Source organism: Oncorhynchus tshawytscha, unplaced genomic scaffold (genome assembly GCF_018296145.1).
Source record: "Oncorhynchus tshawytscha isolate Ot180627B unplaced genomic scaffold, Otsh_v2.0 Un_contig_6490_pilon_pilon, whole genome shotgun sequence".
Taxonomy (NCBI): Eukaryota; Metazoa; Chordata; class Actinopteri; order Salmoniformes; family Salmonidae; genus Oncorhynchus; species Oncorhynchus tshawytscha.
Genome location: NW_024609273.1, coordinates 25,001 through 35,000, shown reverse-complemented (window position 1 = coordinate 35,000; position 10,000 = coordinate 25,001). Strand labels below are relative to the sequence as shown.

The 10,000-nt window shown below is 42.4% G+C and overlaps 1 pseudogene; it reads left to right on the top strand.

Moving 5' to 3' along the window:
* LOC121844524 overlaps positions 1–10,000 on the top strand; it is a 128,331-nt pseudogene that overhangs the window by 93,393 nt on the left and 24,938 nt on the right.

Here is a 10,000-nt window from a genome sequence, read left to right as displayed (position 1 = left end):
TTGGAGCTAGGAACACAAGCATTTAGTTAGATACTACTGTTGGAGCTAGGAACACAAGCATTTAGTTAGATATTACTGTTGGAGCTAGGAACACAAGCATTTAGTTAGATATTACTGCACTGTTGGAGCTAGGAACACAAGCATTTAGTTAGATATTACTGTTGGAGCTAGGAACACAAGCATTTAGTTAGATATTACTGTACTGTTGGAGCTAGAAACACAAGCATTTAGTTAGATATTACTGTACTGTTGGAGCTGGGAACACAAGCATTTAGTTAGATATTACTGTTGGAGCTAGAAACACAATCTTTTAGTTAGATACTACTGTACTGTTGGAGCTAGAAACACAAGCATTTAGTTAGATATTACTGCACTGTTGGAGCTAGGAACACAATCATTTAGTTAGATACTACTGCACTGTTGGAGCTAGGAACACAAGCATTTAGTTAGATACTACTGCACTGTTGGAGCTAGGAACACAAGCATTTAGTTAGATACTACTGTACTGTTGGAGCTAGGAACACAAGCATTTAGTTAGATATCACTGTTGGAGCTAGAAACACAATCATTTAGTTAGATATCACTGTTGGAGCTAGGAACACAAGCATTTAGTTAGATATCACTGTTGGAGCTAGAAACACAATCATTTAGTTAGATATCACTGTTGGAGCTAGAAACACAATCATTTAGTTAGATATTACTGCACTGTTGGAGCTAGGAACACAAGCATTTAGTTAGATACTACTGCACTGTTGGAGCTGGGAACAAGCATTTAGTTAGATATCACTGTTGGAGCTAGGAACACAAGCATTTAGTTAGATACTACTGTACTGTTGGAGCTAGGAACACAAGCATTTAGTTAGATACTACTGCACTGTTGGAGCTAGGAACACAAGCATTTAGTTAGATACTACTGTTGGAGCTAGAAACACAAGCATTTAGTTAGATACTACTGCACTGTTGGAGCTAGAAACACAAGCATTTAGTTAGATATCACTGTTGGAGCTAGGAACACAAGCATTTAGTTAGATATCACTGTTGGAGCTGGGAACACAAGCATTTAGTTAGATACTACTGCACTGTTGGAGCTGGGAACAAGCATTTAGTTAGATATCACTGTTGGAGCTGGGAACACAAGCATTTAGTTAGATACTACTGCACTGTTGGAGCTGGGAACAAGCATTTAGTTAGATATCACTGTTGGAGCTAGGAACACAAGCATTTAGTTAGATACTACTGCACTGTTGGAGCTAGGAACACAAGCATTTAGTTAGATACTACTGCACTGTTGGAGCTAGGAACACAAGCATTTAGTTAGATACTACTGTTGGAGCTAGGAAGACAAGCATTTAGTTAGATATTACTGTTGGAGCTAGGAACACAAGCATTTAGTTAGATATTACTGCACTGTTGGAGCTAGGAACACAAGCATTTAGTTAGATACTACTGTTGGAGCTAGGAACACATGCATTTAGTTAGATACTACTGCACTGTTGGAGCTAGGAACACAAGCATTTAGTTAGATACTACTGCACTGTTGGAGCTAGAAACACAAGCATTTAGTTAGATATCACTGTTGGAGCTAGGAACACAAGCATTTAGTTAGATATCACTGTTGGAGCTGGGAACACAAGCATTTAGTTAGATACTACTGTACTGTTGGAGCTAGGAACACAAGCATTTAGTTAGATATTACTGTACTGTTGGAGCTAGGAACACGAGCATTTAGTTAGATACTACTGTACTGTTGGAGCTAGGAACACAAGCATTTAGTTAGATACTACTGTTGGAGCTAGGAAGACAAGCATTTAGTTAGATATTACTGTTGGAGCTAGGAACACAAGCATTTAGTTAGATATTACTGCACTGTTGGAGCTAGGAACACAAGCATTTAGTTAGATACTACTGTTGGAGCTAGGAACACAAGCATTTAGTTAGATACTACTGCACTGTTGGAGCTAGAAACACAAGCATTTAGTTAGATACTACTGTTGGATCTAGAAACACAAGCATTTAGTTAGATACTACTGTACTGTTGGAGCTAGAAACACAAGCATTTAGTTAGATACTACTGCACTGCTGGAGCTAGAAACTCAAGCATTTAGTTAGATACTACTGTACTGTTGGAGCTAGAAACACAAGCATTTAGTTAGATACTACTGCACTGTTGGAGCTAGAAACACAAGCATTTAGTTAGATACTACTGTTGGAGCTAGGAACACAAGCATTTAGTTAGATACTACTGCACTGTTGGAGCTAGAAACACAAGCATTTAGTTAGATACTACTGTTGGAGCTAGAAACACAAGCATTTAGTTAGATACTACTGCACTGTTGGAGCTAGGAACACAAGCATTTAGTTAGATACTACTGCACTGTTGGAGCTAGGAACACAAGCATTTAGTTAGATACTACTGCACTGTTGGAGCTAGAAACACAAGCATTTAGTTAGATACTACTGCACTGTTGGAGCTAGGAACACAAGCATTTAGTTAGATACTACTGTTGGAGCTAGAAACACAAGCATTTAGTTAGATACTACTGCACTGTTGGAGCTAGAAACACAAGCATTTAGTTAGATACTACTGTTGGAGCTAGAAACACAAGCATTTAGTTAGATACTACTGTACTGTTGGAGCTAGGAACACAAGCATTTAGTTAGATACTACTGCACTGTTGGAGCTAGGAACACAAGCATTTAGTTAGATACTACTGCACTGTTGGAGCTAGAAACACAAGCATTTAGTTAGATATCACTGTTGAAGCTAGGATCACAAGCATTTAGTTAGATATCACTGTTGGAGCTGGGAACACAAGCATTTAGTTAGATACTACTGCACTGTTGGAGCTGGGAACAAGCATTTAGTTAGATATCACTGTTGGAGCTAGGAACACAAGCATTTAGTTAGATACTACTGTACTGTTGGAGCTAGGAACACAAGCATTTAGTTAGATACTACTGCACTGTTGGAGCTAGGAACACAAGCATTTAGTTAGATACTACTGCACTGTTGGAGCTAGGAACACAAGCATTTAGTTAGATACTACTGTTGGAGCTAGGAAGACAAGCATTTAGTTAGATATTACTGTTGGAGCTAGGAACACAAGCATTTAGTTAGATATTACTGCACTGTTGGAGCTAGGAACACAAGCATTTAGTTAGATACTACTGTTGGAGCTAGGAACACAAGCATTTAGTTAGATACTACTGCACTGTTGGAGCTAGGAACACAAGCATTTAGTTAGATACTACTGCACTGTTGGAGCTAGAAACACAAGCATTTAGTTAGATATCACTGTTGGAGCTAGGAACACAAGCATTTAGTTAGATATCACTGTTGGAGCTAGGAACACAAGCATTTAGTTAGATATTACTGTACTGTTGGAGCTAGGAACACAAGCATTTAGTTAGATATTACTGCACTGTTGGAGCTAGGAACACAAGCATTTAGTTAGATACTACTGCACTGTTGGAGCTAGGAACACAAGCATTTAGTTAGATATTACTGTACTGTTGGAGCTAGGAACACAAGCATTTAGTTAGATACTACTGTTGGAGCTAGGAAGACAAGCATTTAGTTAGATATTACTGTACTGTTGGAGCTAGGAACACAAGCATTTAGTTAGATATTACTGTACTGTTGGAGCTAGAAACACAAGCATTTAGTTAGATATTACTGCACTGTTGGAGCTAGGAACACAAGCATTTAGTTAGATACTACTGCACTGTTGGAGCTGGGAACACAAGCATTTAGTTAGATATCACTGTTGGAGCTTGGAACACAAGCATTTAGTTAGATACTACTGTTGGAGCTAGGAACACAAGCATTTAGTTAGATATTACTGTTGGAGCTAGGAACACAAGCATTTAGTTAGATATTACTGCACTGTTGGAGCTAGGAACACAAGCATTTAGTTAGATATTACTGTTGGAGCTAGGAACACAAGCATTTAGTTAGATATTACTGTACTGTTGGAGCTAGAAACACAAGCATTTAGTTAGATATTACTGTACTGTTGGAGCTGGGAACACAAGCATTTAGTTAGATATTACTGTACTGTTGGAGCTAGGAACACAAGCATTTAGCTAGGTATTACTGTTGGAGCTAGAAACACAAGCATTTAGTTAGATATTACTGCACTGTTGGAGCTAGAAACACAAGCATTTAGTTAGATATTACTGTACTGTTGGAGCTAGGAACACAAGCATTTAGTTAGATATTACTGCACTGTTGGAGCTAGAAACACCAGCATTTAGTTAGATACTTCTGCACTGTTGGAGCTAGAAACACAAGCATTTAGTTAGATATTACTGTACTGTTGGAGCTAGGAACACAAGCATTTAGTTAGATACTACTGCACTGTTGGAGCTAGGAACACAAGCATTTAGTTAGATACTACTGCACTGTTGGAGCTAGAAACACCAGCATTTAGTTAGATACTACTGCACTGTTGGAGCTAGAAACACAAGCATTTAGTTAGATATTACTGTACTGTTGGAGCTAGGAACACAAGCATTTAGTTAGATATTACTGTACTGTTGGAGCTAGGAACACAAGCATTTAGTTAGATATTACTGTACTGTTGGAGCTGGGAACACAAGCATTTAGTTAGATACTACTGTACTGTTGGAGCTAGGAACACAAGCATTTAGTTAGATATTACTGTACTGTTGGAGCTAGGAACACAAGCATTTAGTTAGATACTACTGTTGGAGCTAGAAACACAAGCATTTAGTTAGATACTACTGTACTGTTGGAGCTAGGAACACAAGCATTTAGTTAGATACTACTGTACTGTTGGAGCTAGGAACACAAGCATTTAGTTAGATACTACTGTTGGAGCTAGAAACACAAGCATTTAGTTAGATATTACTGTACTGCTAGAGCTAGGAACACAAGCATTTAGTTAGATATTACTGTACTGTTGGAGCTAGGAACACAAGCATTTAGTTAGATATTACTGTACTGTTGGAGCTAGGAACACAAGCATTTAGTTAGATACTACTGTTGGAGCTAGAAACACAAGCATTTAGTTAGATATTACTGTACTGTTGGAGCTAGGAACACAAGCATTTAGTTAGATATTACTGTACTGTTGGAGCTAGGAACACAAGCATTTAGTTAGATATTACTGTACTGTTGGAGCTAGGAACACAAGCATTTAGTTAGATATTACTGTACTGCTAGAGCTAGGAACACAAGCATTTAGTTAGGTATTACTGCACTGTTGGAGCTAGAAACACAAGCGTTTAGTTAGATATTACTGTACTGCTAGAGCTAGGAACACAAGCATTTAGTTAGATATTACTGTACTGCTAGAGCTAGGAACACAAGCATTTAGTTAGATATTACTGTACTGCTAGAGCTAGGAACACAAGCATTTAGTTAGATACTACTGTTGGAGCTAGGAACACAAGCATTTAGTTAGATATTACTGTACTGTTGGAGCTAGGAACACAAGCATTTAGTTAGATATTACTGTACTGTTGGAGCTGGGAACACAAGCATTTAGTTAGATATTACTGTACTGTTGGAGCTAGGAACACAAGCATTTAGTTAGATACTACTGTACTGTTGGAGCTAGGAACACAAGCATTTAGTTAGATATTACTGTACTGTTGGAGCTAGGAACACAAGCATTTAGTTAGATATTACTGTACTGTTGGAGCTAGGAACACAAGCATTTAGTTAGATATTACTGTACTGTTGGAGCTAGAAACACAAGCATTTAGTTAGATATTACTGTACTGTTGGAGCTCGGAACACAAGCATTTAGTTAGATATTACTGTACTGTTGGAGCTGGGAACACAAGCATTTAGTTAGATATTACTGTTGGAGCTAGGAACACAAGCATTTAGTTAGATATTACTGTACTGTTGGAGCTAGGAACACAAGCATTTAGTTAGATATTACTGTACTGTTGGAGCTGGGAACACAAGCATTTAGTTAGATATTACTGTACTGTTGGAGCTAGGAACACAAGCATTTAGTTAGATATTACTGTACTGTTGGAGCTAGAAACACAAGCATTTAGTTAGATATTACTGTTGGAGCTAGGAACACAAGCATTTAGTTAGATATTACTGTACTGTTGGAGCTAGGAACACAAGCATTTAGTTAGATATTACTGTTGGAGCTGGGAACACAAGCATTTAGTTAGATATTACTGTTGGAGCTGGGAACACAAGCATTTAGTTAGATATTACTGTTGGAGCTAGGAACACAAGCATTTAGTTAGATATTACTGTTGGAGCTAGGAACACAAGCATTTAGTTAGATATTACTGTACTGTTGGAGCTGGGAACACAATCATTTAGTTAGATACTACTGTACTGTTGGAGCTAGGAACACAAGCATTTAGTTAGATACTACTGTACTGTTGGAGCTGGGAACACAAGCATTTAGTTAGATATTACTGTACTGTTGGAGCTAGGAACACAAGCATTTAGTTAGATACTACTGTACTGTTGGAGCTAGGAACACAAGCATTTAGTTAGATACTACTGTACTGTTGGAGCTAGGAACACAAGCATTTAGTTAGATATTACTGTACTGTTGGAGCTAGGAACACAAGCATTTAGTTAGATATTACTGTACTGTTGGAGCTAGGAACACAAGCATTTAGTTAGATATTACTGTACTGTTGGAGCTAGGAACACAAGCATTTAGTTAGATACTACTGTACTGTTGGAGCTAGAAACACAAGCATTTAGTTAGATATTACTGTACTGTTGGAGCTAGGAACACAAGCATTTAGTTAGATATTACTGTACTGTTGGAGCTAGGAACACAAGCATTTAGTTAGATATTACTGTACTGTTGGAGCTGGGAACACAAGCATGTGTATTGGTCTCCCGAGTGGCGCATCTCAGTGCAAGAGGCGTCACTACAGACACCCTGGTTCAAATCCTGTCTGTATCACAACCGGCCGTGATTAGGACTCCCACCAATCGACCCAGCATCTTCCGGATTTTGCCCGGAGTAGGCCGTCATTACAAATAAGAATTTGTTCTTAACTGACTTGCCTCATTAAATAAATGTGATTTATATGTTGACTAAGTGTCTTGTCCCCCCTGTCCCCCCCCCAGCTCCTGACCTGGTGCTTCGTAAAGTGATCAACTTCAGTGACTGTACGGTGTGTCTGGATAAGAGGAACGGCAGTGGAAAGATCCAGTTCTACCAGGATCCTCTCCTCTACAAGTGTTCCTTCAGGACCCGACTCCACTTCACCTACCAGAACATCAACTCTAAGATCCCTGCTGTCATCAAGGTGAGACGCACCGACCGTCTGTCTGTCTGTCTGTCTGTCTGTCTGTCTGTCTGTCTGTCTGTCTGTCTGTCTGTCTGTCTGTCTGTCTGTCTGTCTGTCTGTCTGTCTGTCTGTCTGTCTGTCTGTCTGTCTGTCTGGTCGTCTGTCTGTCTGTCTGTCTGTCTGTCTGTCTGTCTGTCTGTCTGTCTGTCTGTCTGTCTGTCTGTCTGTCTGTCTGTCTGTCTGTCTGTCTGTCTGTCTGTCTGTCTGTCTGAGACACACAGACCTGGTCTTCACATCTCTCTACAGGAACAGGGTTGGAGAGCCCTGGTCTTCACGTCTCTCTACAGGAACAGGGTTGGAGAGCCCTGGTCTGGACGTCTCTCTCCAGGAACAGGGTTGGAGAGCCCAGGTCTTCACGTCTCTCTACAGGAACAGGGTTGGAGAGCCCTGGTCTTCACGTCTCTCTACAGGAACAGGGTTGGAGAGCCCCGGTCTGGACGTCTCTCTCTACAGGAACAGGGTTGGAGAGCCCTGGTCTTCATGTCTCTCTACAGGAACAGGGTTGGAGAGCCCCGGTCTGGACGTCTCTCTACATGAACAGGGTTGGAGAGCCCCGGTCTGGACGTCTCTCTCTACAGGAACAGGGTTGGAGAGCCCCGGTCTGGACGTCTCTCTACATGAACAGGGTTGGAGAGCCCTGGTCTGGACGTCTCTCTCTACAGGAACAGGGTTGGAGAGCCCTGGTCTTCACATCTCTCTACAGGAACAGGGTTGGAGAGCCCTGGTCTTCACATCTCTCTACAGGAACAGGGTTGGAGAGCCCTGGTCTTCACGTCTCTCTACAGGAACAGGGTTGGAGAGCCCTGGTCTTCATGTCTCTCTACAGGAACAGGGTTGGAGAGCCCTGGTCTTCACGTCTCTCTACAGGAACAGGGTTGGAGAGCCCTGGTCTGGACGTCTCTCTACAGGAACAGGGTTGGAGAGCCCCGGTCTTCACGTCTCTCTACAGGAACAGGGTTGGAGAGCCCTGGTCTTCACGTCTCTCTTTATTAACTGTTTCCTCTGCCTCCTGTCAGATCCAGACGATGGTGGAGTCCCTGAAGCTGTCCATCACAGACCAGCAGCTGCCCATGTTCATCAGGATCATGGAGCTGGTCCTCAGCCTCTACTATGGAGAGATAGGAGGAGGGAAGGACGGAGAGGCGGAGGAGGGGAGCGGACATGGAGAGGTCATCACTACGCCAGGTTAGTCTGGTGGATACTGCCCTCTATTACAGGGGGGAGGAGGAGGAGGAGAAGGGGGAGGAGGTCGAGGGAGAGGTCATCACTACACCAGGTTAGTCTGGTGGATACTGCCCTCTATTACAGGGGGAGGAGGGGAGGAGGAGGGGGAGGAGGGGAGGGAGAGGTCATCACTACACCAGGTTAGTCTGGTGGATACTGCCCTCTATTACAGGGGGAGGAGGAGGGGGGGGGGGGAGGGGAGGGAGAGGTCATCACTACGCCAGGTTAGTCTGGTGGATACTGCCCTCTATTACAGGGGGAGGAGGGGAGGAGGAGGGGGAGGAGGGGGGAGGGAGAGGTCATCACTACACCAGGTTAGTCTGGTGGATACTGCCCTTTATTACAGGGGGAGGAGGGAGAGGAGGAGGGGAGAGGAAGGGAGGGAGAGGGGGAGGAGGGAGAGGTCATGTCAGGCTCAGTCACTACGACCGGGCCGGGCTCCGTCACTACGACCGGGCCAGGCCCCGTCACTATTCTGCATGCAGTCTCAATTTGTCCCATTTAGTGAATTCTTGGTAGGTGAACCCCAGACCTCACAACCGTAGAGGGACATGGATTCTATAACTGATTCCAATGTTACAGTGGAGCAAGGAAGTATTTAGTCAGCCACCAATTGTGCAAGTTCTCCCACTTAAAAATATGAGAGAGGCCTGTAATTTTCATAATAGGTACACTTCAACTATGACAGACAAAATGATAACAAGTTCAAACAGGTGCCAGTAATACAGGTAACGAGTGGAGGACAGAGGAGCCTCAAAGAAGAAGTTACAGGTCTGTGAGAGCCAGACATCTTGCTTGTTTGTAGGTGACCAAATACTTATTTTCCACCATAATTTGCAAATAAATTCATTAAAAATCCTACAATATGATTTTCTGGATTTTTTTTCTCATTTTGTCTGTCATAGTTGAAGTGTACCTATAGACTTGTTCTGATGTGTGTGTTCCACTGTGTGTTCCACTGTGTGTTCCACTGTGTGTGTGTTCCACTGTGTGTGTTCCACTGTGTGTGTGTGTTCCACTGTGTGTGTTCCACAGTGTGTGTTCCACAGTGTGTGTGTTCCACAGTGTGTGTTCCACAGTGTGTGTTCCACAGTGTGTGTGTTCCACAGTGTGTGTTCCACAGTGTGTGTTCCACAGTGTGTGTGTTCCACAGTGTGTGTGTTCCACAATGTGTTCCACAGTGTGTGTGTTCCACAGTGTGTGTTCCACAGTGTGTGTTCCACAGTGTGTGTTCCACAGTGTGTGTGTTCCACCGTGTGTGTTCCACAGTGTGTGTTCCACAGTGTGTGTGTTCCACAGTGTGTGTTCCACAGTGTGTGTTCCACAGTGTGTGTGTTCCACAGTGTGTGTTCCACAGTGTGTGTGTTCCACAGTGTGTGTGTTCCACAATGTGTGTTCCACCGTGTGTGTGTTCCACCGTGTGTGTGTTCCACCGTGTGTGTGTTCCACCGTGTGTGTGTTC